The 13,881-nt window shown below is 44.9% G+C and overlaps 1 protein-coding gene across 6 annotated transcripts in view; it reads right to left on the bottom strand.

The window, feature by feature from the left end:
• The window catches only part of CCHR12.PART0H20orf96 (chromosome chr12.part0 C20orf96 homolog), a 599,743-nt gene that overhangs the window by 269,081 nt on the left and 316,781 nt on the right, over nucleotides 1–13,881 (bottom strand). The gene's annotated exons all lie outside the window — the stretch shown is intronic.

The following is a 13,881-nucleotide window of genomic DNA, read 5'->3' as shown; positions in this document are numbered from 1 at the left end:
TATATCTAAATATAAAAAACAATAAAACATAAAAAATCAAAAAAGGGAGCCCACCTCCACAAAAATATTTCAGTGCTTTTGTTTTCTTTTTAATTATTAGAACTACTTCAGAAATAAATTAACAAACATTCTCCATTTTATATCGTTTTCATACAGTTACATGTTTAAACTATTCAGCCAATCACTATTCACAGTACATATCCCTTTCTTTAAAAAATGAAATCCAACTTCCAATTAAGAACACATAAAAACTATAAATTACAGTGTAGTTACTTTTTATATTCATTGAGAATTTAGTAAATATTTAATATTTATAGCTTTATTTAACCCAGATGTCTTGTCCGTCGATAAAATAATCAGCTTCTTAACTTCCTTACATTCTAATTCATTGTTTAAATTATCTCCAAAAGCCTTTTGTATAATGTGATCTAACATAAAAAAAATAGAACTTTTAAAAGTAATACATTCCACATGTTTAGGTAATGCAGTGTTAACATTCTATGTTAAGTTGTCTATCTCGCCTTCTATTCTTGCTGGTTGGGTTCGGAGTCAATCCTCGGCTCCGACTCGGCCATCTTCAAAAGCTCGAGAGCTGCTTACTGGCTCGAGGCCCCCCTATATCCCCCATGATGCCTGGTGCTAGATACCTAGATCTCGTTTGCTGCTTCTGCTGCGAGGTTGTTCTACTGGCTCAGGTCGTATAAGCTTCTTTATTATTACTGTTATTTTCCTGTAAAAATTACTGTACTGTAGTGTAGAATTAGTCGTTAGTTAGACTTTATTCATTGTAGTTAGTTTTTTCCTCTAAATAGCTTTCCCTTCCTAAGAAACTCGTTTAAATTAGAGAGTTTCCCCTCCCCCCTTCTCTCCCTTTTCCACAGAAAGGTTCTTTCTGTTTGAGTTAGAGGTTAACCTTTCTTTTCTATCTCCTTTAAAAAAAAAAAAAAAACTTTTTCTCTATAACCTGTAGTGTTAGTGATAAGTTTGTTTTTCTTTGTGGTAGTAGTATTTGTAGTGGGTTGTGGTAACTGTAGGGTACTAATATTTTTTAACGGTTACCTTAACTTTTGTGTGAAAACTTGTCCTTGGTTTTCTTCCAAGAATGTCCAAGGATCCAAAACCGTCTGGATTCAAGAAGTGTGATTCATGCTGATAGAAGATATCTCTGACAGATGGTCACACTTCTTGTGTTTATTGTCTGGGCGCTGTGCACCTGCAGGACTCTTGCTCCATCTGTCATGCCTTCAGTCCAAGAGTCCTGCAGGAGCTCAAAAATAAATTGATTCTGAGGGGTCTGCTTAAACCCCAAGATTCACCGTCGAAGTCTCAGCCGGTGAAATCTTCCAGGCCACCTAAACCGTCGGCTCCCAGTTCGGAGCCGTCGTTGGGTGAAGCCACACAATCCATTTCGGCTCCGGCTGGAACCGATGTCCCTCTCTCCCAGTCGGCTCCGACACGATCTTCGGTGCCAGCTGAGAGTCAAAAGAGATCCAGGTCTCCTTCTTTGGAGTCGATACGTTCGGCTCCAAAGTCGCCCCTGCTCCAATCCGAGCGTAGTCACCGATCATCCCACTCTTCTCGGTCCTCTAGACTTTCGGACCATGATTTGGAAAGAGTGGTCACTAGGCTCTTGAAGTCGCAGGCCCTTGCCAAAATGTTGTCCAGCCGTCCTCATCAGGAATCGGCTCCATCCACAGCTATTGATATTCCTCCTCCGACTCTTCCTTTGAGCTCGGAGCTAGAGTTCGTTGGGGTTCGAGTCGTGGAACCGTCGGCACCGATACCCTCCCTTTCGGTTCCTTCATCGGCTCCAATCCCTTCCATGGTACCTTCCCTGGAAGGATCTGGGCGCCGAGACTCCCTTGTCAGCTCCGAGGGGGCGAGTGACATCAGACCCTTGTCCGACCTCGGTCTCCCTCTTGGTGCTTCGGCGCAGATGAGCTCGGCTCCCACAGCTGCCTCGGAGCCATCTCCCTCGGTGCGGGGAGGGCTTTTTGTTTCGTCGGAGCCTGAGCCTTCTCTGCATCCGGGCAGGGACGCCTTCGAGGTGATGAGGAGTGTGCTGGCCCCTGAGTCAGTCCCACGATCGACCCCATCGGCTCCTCCCCCTAGGGTGCCTGCATCAGCCTCTGCCCCTCTTCCAGACCCTAAGCGTCTGGATCCAGCACTCCAGGACACCCCCTTGGGTGTATCCTCCTCTTCCGAGGCCTCCCCTGATCTTTCAGAGGAGCCACCTCGCAAGAGAAAATGCAAGAGGAAGCATGTTGACTCCCCCGAGTCTATTACATCAGATACCGACTTAGAGGAGTCGGAAGGGTCCCCAAGATCCCCCTCTGAAGATGTCTCCTTCTCAGACATCCTTGAGATGCTTAGGCAGAGGGGAAACTGGTCTGACCTAAGCCCTTCCGAGGATGAGTCGGTATTCCTGGATGCGTATGGATCCCGACCTTCCACCTCCTGTGTGTCTCCTCCTTTCGACCCACTGATGTCTGTGGTGGCTTGAAAGGCGTGGATGGATCCAAACACAGTGGAACCAACCCCTAGAAGATCTGCAAAATTAATTACTGCCCCGCAGGACAAACAGTTTTGACCAAGGGTGTCCCCGTTGATGCCATGGTGGTAGCAGCGGCCACAAAGAAGGAGTTGGTTGAAACTTCTTCATCTGTCCATCCCCCTAATAAGAAGTCCAGGACGATGGACAGATATGGGAAGCGGATATTCTCTTCAGCGACCTTTTCCATGCGGTCCCTGAATTACCTGTGCCACTTTTCCAGTCTTCAGAAGGATTTCCTGAAAGAGCTTGGAGATACCCTCCAAGATCGATCAGCTGAGGGGTCCCAGGCTAAGGCAACCTCCCAGCTGGCGACTCTTAATTCGGTGGTACACTCCTCCATGCGGCTCATTTCGTATGCAGCCGATGGTGTGAGTAGAGCCGCAGGCACAGGCGTGGCCCTAAGGAGGCACGCTTGGATGCAGCTATGTAACTTTGCGGAACCTTTCAGAGTGTCTTTCACCAACACCCCCTTTGATGGTTCCTCTCTCTTTGGATCACAGGTGAAAGATACCCTTACCAGGTGTGAGCAGGAAGGCAAGACTCTCTCTGCTGTAGGAGTCCATTTTTCCACTCCCTCCAGACCATATCCTAAGGGTCAGAAGAGTGGGAAGATGTGGTTCCGAAAATCCCAAGGAGCCGTGGTGAGTTTCCCTCCAGGGGCAGAGGAGGGAACAATAACAGATGCCGCCCTCGTGGCAGAGGGGGTCCGCAGAACCAGGGCAGCAGAGAATCCTTCTCTGATAAGCCCTTCCAGCATCCCTGAAGGGTTGCCTGGCTGCTCACCTCTGGAGGCAGTCGGGGGAAGACTATCGCTGTACCCAGGAGCCTGGCGAGCCATAACACAAGACAAATGGGTACAGTCCGTCATATCCGGAGGCTACAGAATCCCTTCGTTCGCACCCCCTTAAAGTCATACAAGTCCCTTCCAGATGTTCCACCCAATCTAAGGGACCAAGCAGTGCAAGAAGTCTCAAAACTGCTAAGAAAAAGAGCCATCCAGCAAGTCCCAGCAGACCAACAAGGATCCGGAATTTACTCAAGGTTCTTTTTGGTACCAAAAAAGACAGGGGACTGGAGACCCATTTTGGATCTCAGCAGACTAAACAAGTCTGTACAAAGAACAAAATTCCGGATGGTCATGCTTCAGTCCATTTTACCCTTTCTGGGTCAGGACAACTGGATATGCTCCCATAGATCTTCAGGATGCGTACTACCACATAAAAATGGACAGACGCTTCGAAGATTCCTCCGCTTCCGGCTGGGAGCCAGCCATTATCAGTTCAGAGCTCTTCCCTTTGGTCTCACCACAGCCCCCAGGGTGTTTACCAAATGTATGGCAGTAGTTACCGCTCATCTGAGACGGCAAGGATTCCAGGCGTTTCCATATCTCGACTACTGGCTCCTCACTGCTACCACCAGACATCACCTTCGGCGAGCCAGAGACTGCACCATCGACACTTGCTCCAGGCTAGGTATCACAATAAATTTCGAAAAGTCTGCATTGTTGCCCTGTCAATCTATCACTTTTATAGGCGCAAATTTAAATACCAAAGACATGTTAGCGAGCCTCCCACCAGACAGGGTTTCAGTGATTCATCAGCATGTCAAGGTTTTATTAGCATGCAAAAGGATTCAAGCCAGGTTTGTCCTTCAAACACTAGGTCTCATGGCAGCAGCTATCGTACTTGTTCCCCTAGCTCATTTTCACATGAGGATTCTCCAGTGGCTTCTTTTCACCCAATGGTCCTTCCAGCAACTTCCCATGTCTTACACGATTATGATCACTCAGGCATGCAAGAAAAACCTTGCGTGGTGGATGGTCTCCACATCAGTGCTCCATGGCAGACCATTTGTTCTTCCCCCTCCAGTGGCTACAGTGAACGGGTGTGGGGGGGGGGCATTATCAGGGCAGAACAGTCCAAGGCACCTGGCAACCTCACGAGTATCATCTGCACATAAATGTCTTTGAGATGAGGGCCGTGCTCTTAGCATTGCAGGCTCTTCAGGACTCTCTTCCTACCAGGACCATTGCAGTTCAAACGGACAATATGTCCGTAGTGTGGTACATCAACAAGCAGGGCGGAACTAGGTCCTACCCCCTATGTCGAAAAGCACTCAGACTCTGGCAGTGGGCGATCTCTTCCCAACGGTTTCCATTTGCAATGCACATCCCTGGGAAGTCCAACGTTATAGCAGACAGACTAAGCAGAGCAATTCTCATGCCTCACACGAGTGGTCTCTGAACCAGGTGGTTGCAGACCAAATCTTCCGCAGATGGGGCCAACCTTGCTGCGACCTTTTTGCAACTCCCCTCAACAACAAGTGCAGCAATTTCTTCTCCCTCCTTTCACTCCCCGGGCATCCGCCCCAGAGACGCTCTAGTCCACGATTGGCCCCAGGGACTTCTTTATGCATTTCCTCCTTTCCCCCTCATACAGAAGTTGATTCAGATGGCTGCCGTTTCGGGCTGCAAAATGATCCTTATTACTCCTTACTGGCCTCGACAAATTTGGTTTCCATTCCTGCACTCCTATCTTCTCGAACAGCCTTGGACTCTGGACCTAGTTCCAGACCTCCTGATTCATCAATAGGGTGGGCTGCACCAATCCCTGCACACTCTCCAGCTCACAGCGTGGTTGCTCCACTTCCAACCCAAGCCAGGCTCCCATATATTTCATCATCTGTGAGAGAAATCCTTTTGTCATCACACAAGTCTACGACCAGAAAAACTTACGCTAGTAAGTGGAAATGTTTTTCTTCCTGGGCAGAGGCAAAAAGCATAGACCCCTTTTCAGCCCCAGTGCACTCCATTTTGGAATTTCTAGCAGAACTCTTCCATGCTGGTTCTGCTTCAGCTACAATTAAGAGTCCAGTTAGCAGCAATTTCAAATTTTCATATGACCTGTCGGATAACAATATCATGTCCCATAAGCTGGGTAATGCCTTTCTCAAAGGAACAACTCTGCTCAGGCCCCCAGTGAGAGATCCTCCACCACCATGGGATTTAAATTTGATTTTAACTTTGCTAATTTTGCCCCCTTTCGAACCTGCAGCTTCTTGTTCGCTGAAGTTCTTATCTTGGAAAACCCTCTTCCTGGTAGCTATTACTTCAGCCAGAAGAGTTTCGGAACTACAGGCTCTTTCTGTCCGTCCCCCATACCTCGTGTTCCACAATGACAGGGTTGCTCTTAGGACTAATCCGTCCTTCCTTCCTAAGGTCTCTTCAGAGAGTAACTTGAATCAGTCCATAGACCTTCCTGTGTTTTTCCCTAACCACTCCAACAGGGCAGAATATAAGTTGCATCAGTTAGATGTTCATAGGCAGCTACGCTTTTATTTGCACAGAACCAAGGACATTAGAAAATCAGATCAACTTTTCCTGTCTTATGTAGTAGGTAAACAAGGTCTTCCGGTCTCCAAAGTAACCTTATCCAAGTGGTTGACTTCTATCATCACATTCATATATCAACTGAGGAATAAAGAACTGCCAGTTAAACCAAAAGGTCACTCCACCAGAGCTTTAGCTACTTCGGTGGCCTTTCAGGCTAGGTTGCCCATGGAAACTATTTGTGCTGCGGCTACATGGGCCAACCCACATACTTTCATTTCGCATTACAAGTTGGATTTGGTTTCCAGGAGCAGAGCTGACTTTGGTTCCACTGGACATATCTTTGTTACCAAGTAGAATTTTCCAACTGTCTACCAAAACATTCCTAATTTCCTTGCTTTTAATACTAATAGGCAATGGAAAAGACCTGGTGAAACTTCCTTCAATTTTATCTTTTTCAATAAACATTTTTAATAATATAGGTGTAAATTTTTTAATCTTTTCTCTTTAACCTCTTCTATGATAGAGAATAACTTCTGTTCTGTGCAGCCTCGGCCCATAAGCATATTTTTTACTAATTCTTTATGATCAAAAAATTCTCAATCTCTGCTAATGAGTTGACTTAGTTTATAAGCTGTCCTCTTCTGATGTTCCATTTCATAAACTGTGGGTGACAAGTGTTATAGTGTAAGTAGTTATTAATAAATGTACTTTTGCTGATGATTTTTTGAGTTATGATACAGAATCAAAATTGCCTTGACATAGTAAAGCCTTGCTGAGTCTAATTATGGTGGCTACCAAAAAAACAGTTACTAGAAAATGGAAATTAAAGTCTAGACCAAAATTACTAGAAGTAGTGAATATAGTAACAGAGATAAAACTGGAATTGGGATCTTTAGGAAAGGGACAGAGCAAACTACATAGGAAAAAATGGGAATTGTGGGAACAAAATATGCAGACAAGGAACAAGGTTTAAGAGGCAAGATATGAATGAGCCATATAATGCTTAACTGACAATGAATGGATAGATTATAAGTGATGTACCATGTTTGCAACTACAGTTGTTTCAATGGTGTCTGCGATGTATAATGTTTGCAACTAAAGTGGTGTCAATGTTTTTCATTTATATAAATGTAAGATCGCCTATGTCATAATAAGGATGTTTACTGAAAAAAAAATAAATGTACTTTTACTTTATATGGTGCTATGAAAATACAACTGAAGTAAATCTAGTGCTACCGTCATGTCCAAAAAAAAAGAAGTTAAGTTCTTACCACAAAGTTTCATCTGTGTTGTTGATCTTCATTTATCCTTGACATATGGGACTCTGTTCCGACCCTCGGAACCTGCTCGGCCGCTGCAACAGCTCGCGAGAACCAAAAAACTATCAAGCTGTCTCTACTCAGAATATTTCTCTCCAGACTACCTTAGATCGAGTTTGCAGCTATACAGGAAGACAGAAAAACAGCTATATAGAAATTGAAGAGGCTGTGTCCAAGGTCATATATGAAATAATAGAGAACCAGAACAAAAGTCTGATCCTCCAAGACGTCTGAAGGATGGGGAAGGAGAATGGGGAACCAAGGATAAATGAAGATCAACAACAAGGATGGAACATTATGGTAAGAACATAACTTCTTTATCTGATGTTGTCAATCTTCATTTATCCTTGACATATGGGACAGAGTCCCCAGCTACCTTAGATCTTGGGAGGCCTTATGGAAGGATATTCCTGAGTAACATAGAGCCAAATGATGCTCTTCCCCTGGAGACCAGAACCAATTTGTAACGAGTGATAAAGATATGTGGAGTAGCCCAAGTTGCTGCTGCACAAATTTCATCCATGAAAGCCTTTGAATGAAAAACAGCAGACGCAGCTATTGCTCTAGTAGAAACTAGTGCTGGTAACTGGAGATTCATCTTATTGTAAATGAAGGTAATACATTCTCTTAACCACTTTGATAAAGTAACTTTTGAAACAGGTTTACCCACAGATGGGCCTGAAAAGGAGATAAATAAGTGGTCCGACTTTCTGAAAACCTTAGTCCTGTTGAGACAGAAGCAGAACTTTCTGTGAACATCTAATAAATGTAAGCAATATTGTTTGAAAATTTTGGGAAGAAGACAGGTAAAATCAATGGTTTGATTAATGTTAGTTTCTGAGACTACCCTAGGGAGAAATGATGGATTGGTTCTTAGTGAAACTCTATCCTTAAGAAAGATTAAATATGGAGGTTTTGAAAATACCACTTGAATCTCTGAAATTATTCTGGTGGAGGTAACAGCTATCAAAAAATGGTCTTCCAAGAAAGAAACTTCAAGTTACAAGTAGCTGCTGGCTCAAAGGGGGAATGGACCTGCAGAACTACAGTACGATCCCAAGGAACCAGAGGATCTTTATAAGGTGGTTTTAATCACAGGGTTCCTTTCAAAAATACTTTTCACAGCCTATGTGAAATTAATGGATGGTCTTCAAAGCCATTGTAAAAACTGGAAATAGCAGCTAGTTGGACCTTAATAGTAGAAGCAGAAGTTCCTTGTTTAAAAAGTGTAGCCAAAAATTCTAGTACTTTTTTAACCTGTGTGAAGGAATTTAGACCATTATCGTGTGCTCAAATTGAAAATCTTTTCCTGGTGGACGGTTTATGGGAGGCCAACAAAACTTTCTGGACCGGAGATGATAGGTTATTTTGCCTGGCGATTAATGGAATTGGAGGAACCAAGGTGTAAGCTTGAAGTTCTATAGATTGGGATGCACCAGTCCTTGTGATAGGACAGGAGATGGTGATCTGAGTCCAGAGTCCATGGATGATGAATTAGGTGAGGCCACAGAAGGGGAACCAGACTTGTTCAGGCCAGAAGGGGGAAAACAGGATCAGCTTGCTCTTCAACATGATGGCTGTATTTAAGAAGAGAGGAATCAATGGAAAGGGGGGGGACATACAGTAGTCCTGAGGGTCAATCGTGAAAGACAGACTCTCTCAGGGGCTCTCCCTGAGGGGGAATTAGGGCGAAGTAGCTGATGCACTTGTTGTTCAGGGGAGATGCAAACAGACTGCAGCAAGGCTGACCCCAGCGAAGGGAAATCTCCTCCTCCACACTGAGATTGACAGACACTCATGAGTCAGGAAAATGCATCTGCTCACCTTGTCCTCTATCACATTTTAACTCCATGGGGTGTGCGTTGCAATTAGAAAACAGTTGGAAGAAAATGGCCATTGCCATACTCTGGACACAGGGGATAAGACTTGGTTCTACCCGGTTTGTTGATAGACGAGACTACTGACATACGGTCTGATTGAACAGCAATTGTCTCCAGAGGGAGGGCATATTGGAAGGCTTACAACACTAGGAGCACTGCCCTCAATTCCAGAGCACTGATATGTAAATTGACCTTTATCGGGACCAAGTGCCTTGAACTGTTCTGCCCAGATAATGCCCTCCCCAACGCATCTGGGAGGCATCCATGGTCACTATGGCCTTGGGCTGAGGTGAAACAAAGGGTCAGCCTAAGTGGATTTCCTCAGATTCCCTCCACCAGGATAGGTCCTTCTTGCAATGACTGGTGAATAAAATGGGATGCATCCAAGGATGAGTCAGAATGAACCACTGAGATGCCAAAAGCCACTGCAGAAGTCACATGTGGCATCCTCCTAGTGGGACTAGGGTGATGGCTGTTGCCATGGACCCTAGAGCTTGTAAAACCAACAGTGCAGGTACCTTGCCATTGGAAAGAATAATTTGCACTTGGGACCATGTCTTCTGCAGCCTGTGTAGAGGAAGGGAAGCTCTACATTCTGCAGCCTGTGTAGAGGAAGGGAAGCTCTACAAATGACAGCAGTCAGGCAGACTCCTATAAACTTCAAATCTAGAGTCGGACTTAACTGGGATTTTTTCGAATTCAATGTAATGTCTTGATGAGCAAAAAGATGTAGAATGAAGTCTGTTGCTTGATGAAGTTGATGCCTGGTGGGAGTGGTGATGAGCCAGTCATCTAAATATGGAGACATTCGGAATCCATGCAGTCTCTGGTAAGCTATTACTGCTGCCATACACTTGGTGAACACCCTGGGGGCTCTGGTAAGACCACAGGGCAGCACTCTGAACTGAAAGTGACTGGCTCCTAGCTAAAAACAGAGGAACCTTCTGGAGCATTTGTCCATTTTTATGTGGTAATGCACGTCCTGAAGATCTATGGAGCATATCCATTCATCTTCTTCTAAGAAGGGTAGGATAGACTGAACCATGACCATCCAGAATTTTGTTTGCTGAACAAACTTGCTCAGAAGGCCGAGATCTAAAACTGGTCTCAAGTCCCCTGTCTTTTTTGGTAACGAAAAGAACCTTGATTAAAATCTGGATCCTATCTGGTCTGGTGGGACTTCTTGGATGACCCTTTTTTCTAGCAACTTTTGAATTTCGAGAGCTGCTTGATCCCTCTGACTGGGTGGGACATCGGGGATTCTTCTTCCTAATCATGGGGTGAGAATGAAGGGGATGTAGTATCCTCTAGTAAAGATCCTTTGCACCCAAGTACCTGTGATTATTTTTTGCTAGGCTCTTCAGTGCAAAGATAATCTTCCCCGACTGCCTCCAAAGGCAAGCAATTGGGTCCCCTTTCAGGACCGCTGGTAGGGCTTCCCTGAGAAAGAAACTGTGGAACCCTGATTTTGTGAGCCACCAATGCCACAGGGTTGGCCTCTCCCATTGGAACTCCCCCCTCTGCCCCACAGGGAGCTCCCGTCACGTGTGTCCTGAAAAGACCCTTGGGATTTTTTGAACCACATTTTCCTGCTCCTCTGGTTCCAGGAGTAGGACTGTTGGGGAGCCGAAAAATGTATGCCCACTGCAGAGAGGGTCTTTTAGTCTTTCTCACACCTGGCTAAGGTTTCTCTGACTCTGGGGCCAAACAATGATGATTTGTCAAAAGGAGCACTGATGAATGAAGACTTAAATGGCTCTGCAAACTCACATAAGCGCATCCAGGCATGTCTCCTTATGTCAACGCTGGTACCCGCTGCCCTTGTCATCCCTTTGGCTGGATGTGCAATGAGCCTCATGGACGACTTGGAAAAAGACTCCAGTATAGCTAGTTGGGAGGCCACTTTATCTTGAACTTCCTCAGACACAGCTCCTGCAAGGGTAATTGACAGCTCCTTGATCAGATCCCTTTGGAGTCTAGTAAAGTGTGCCATAAAATTCAAGGACATTAATGTGAAGGTTGATGATGCACTCACTCGCTTTCCCAATCTGTCCATCTCCCTGGACTCCTGGTTAGGGGGATGAACAGTGAAACTCTGTTCTGCAAGTTCCTTGTTGGTGGCTGCCACAACCACCATGGCATCTACTGCTAGTCCCTTAGTCCAAAACTGAAGGTCCACTGGCAATGTGAGAATTTTGTCTGGTCTCCTGGGGATTTGCTCTATGGAGCAGGTGGCCTTCCAAGCTTGCTATGTGATCAGTTTAATGAGATTGTCAGCATGCAGGGTCACCCAAGAGGTAGATGGGAGAGCATCAAAGGCTTGCAGGTACATCGACTCCTTCCAGTCACCCCTCTAGTTCAATATTTTTAGAATGTCTCCAAAGGAGAAATCTTTCAGAGGTGACTGAATGGAACCCTCCCCATCATCGAAGTCTGTGTCATCTGTGACAGATTCTTCTGGGGAATCTAGTGTTTCCTCTTATATGTATTCTTCCGGGGAACCTCCTCAGTGGGAAGCTCTGTGGAGGACTTGGAAGAAGAAGGGCCCTGTGCAGGGGTATCCTGCAGTTTTGGTGCTCTCTGCCTGGGCATGGAGGTTGGTGGAAACTCTGGATGAGAAGGGGGCCCCGGGGTAATATTCTAATAGGGAATGGACCAGCTGAGAACCTGCAGAGGCTAATGCCCTCTCCATCACTTGGAAGGCAGGTCCCCCCCGAAGAGGGATGGGAGCTCGGAACCAATAAGGCCAACCTCAGAACCACGGTCCCACCCCGCTCCGACGAAACCACCCTGAAAGTGGGAACCGGGAATAACCCATGAGTACTGAAGCTCCGGGAGTCAAGGATGGCCTCGAATAAAAAAGTGGAGCCAATCCAGGTCCCTCAGATCTAGCAGAGGAGCTATGACCCTGGGAGTCCGACAGCTCTGATGGAGCTGAGGAACCCAAGGCAGATTCTGGAACCGAAGTCAAGAGAAATGTAGGTACTACAGCAGCTGGAACTAGTGGAATTGGAGTCATACTCTCTAAACCCTCAGAGGAGGACAGAGGAGGAAAATCCGGTGAAGTCCTAGGAGAAAAAGTCCCATCTCCAGAAGGGAGTAAGGCCTGGGAAGAGACTATGACTCCTGGCCATGAGGAGCTGATCCACCAACCTCACAATGTCGACTTCTGTCAGACTCCTGGAGGAACAGATATAAAAGGCTGTGGGACATTCCGGTCTCTCTAGAAAGGGGCTTGGAAGTTGTCCCATGAAAGGATCAATTGAGGGGGATATGTTGTCCTGGGGATCAAAATGAGACTGGGTTTTGAAATTATTGGCAGCACCGGGGAAGGTGATGGTTCCAAAATTTCGGAGGGCACTGCTGAGGAGACCAGCACTGATGGAGTAATTTGAATCGTCAATACTGTGTTGGCCGGCACTAAGACCTAAGAACTAGTCACTACAGACGGTGCTAAAGAAGTCCATTCCTTGGATTCTTTTACTGTTAATTTCTGTTGCGCAGAAAGTGTGGGAACCAAAGATTTGTGCTTCTTGGCTGCTGTAGCTGAAGGGGACACCAGTACCAAATGACTCCTCTTCTGTCCATATCCAGATTTCAGAGAAGAGGGGGAGGAAGTTGAAGAAATGTCAGATTTGGATAGACTGGAGAAAGCAACCTCAAAAGAAATTTTAATCAGCCCTTTCAAAATCAATTTATTTTTTCTCTCTCCAGTGACTGAAGGTTGGCAAATAATGCAATCCTCCTGTAAATAAGCCGGGCCCCAGCAGTAAACACAAGATGAATGCCTGTCAGAGGTGGGCATTTTCCTACCACAACCATGACATTGTTTGAAGCCAGTAGTTCCCCTAGTTTTATCTGCCATGTTGAAAAAAGAAAAATTATCAGTAGCCGACACACACAGCAGATAAAGGCACACACACACAGATTAGAAAGGAAAAGGCTACCAACAATGGCAGGCCAGAATGACCAACAGGTAAGGGAAAGGAAAGAACTACCAATGATGGTAGAGAGAGAAACCACTAGGTAATAGCAGCACACTTGCTATAAGAAACTGAAATAAGAAGGTAAAACTAGAAGAGAGAAAAACTACCAACAGTGGTGGTGAAGAACACTGAAGTGTAGAGAGAAAAGATAGTATAAACAAACTAAAGGTTAAACTGGGTAGAAAAACAATATGTATATATGTATATATATATATATATATATATATATATATATATATATATATATATATATATATACACACATATTTATAGAAAGTTATACAAGATTTCAGAAAAATAATGAAAATACACTTAGTTGATGAGAGTATCTGGCTGACTGGTTATGCAGAAGAGCGGCAAACGAGATCTGAGGTAATCTGGACACAGGTATTCTGTGCAGACTTACCTGGAGAGTTTTCTGGTTCTCGCAAGCTGTTGTAGCAGTTGCGCCTGTTCCGAGGGTTGGAACCAGGTCCCATATGTCAAGGATAAATGAAGACTGACAACATCACATCTAAATTTAAGTCCTTTATTCCCTATAGTGAAAGTCAAAAACTTAGTACTGCTATTTATATCTACAAAAATCCTCAAAGTCATTTTCATCTCCATGTCATAAAAAGTCCATATCATCTATAAACCAGGTCATATAAAGATGTTTTCTTAAAAAGAGGGTATTGCTATAAAAATGGTGCTCATATCAACTCATGACTAAATTTGCAAATATAGGTGCCATACTCACTCCCATTGCAACACCCACCATTTGTTTGTGCAAGATATTATCAAATTTGAAAAAGTATTGCCCAAAACTAAT

The sequence above is a fragment of the Protopterus annectens genome, chromosome 12.part0 (assembly GCF_019279795.1).
Source record: "Protopterus annectens isolate FY-2018-M chromosome 12.part0, PAN1.0, whole genome shotgun sequence".
Taxonomy (NCBI): Eukaryota; Metazoa; Chordata; order Ceratodontiformes; family Protopteridae; genus Protopterus; species Protopterus annectens.
The sequence above is the reverse complement of the archived record's forward strand: the minus strand, read 5'-3'. Positions and strand labels throughout refer to the sequence as shown.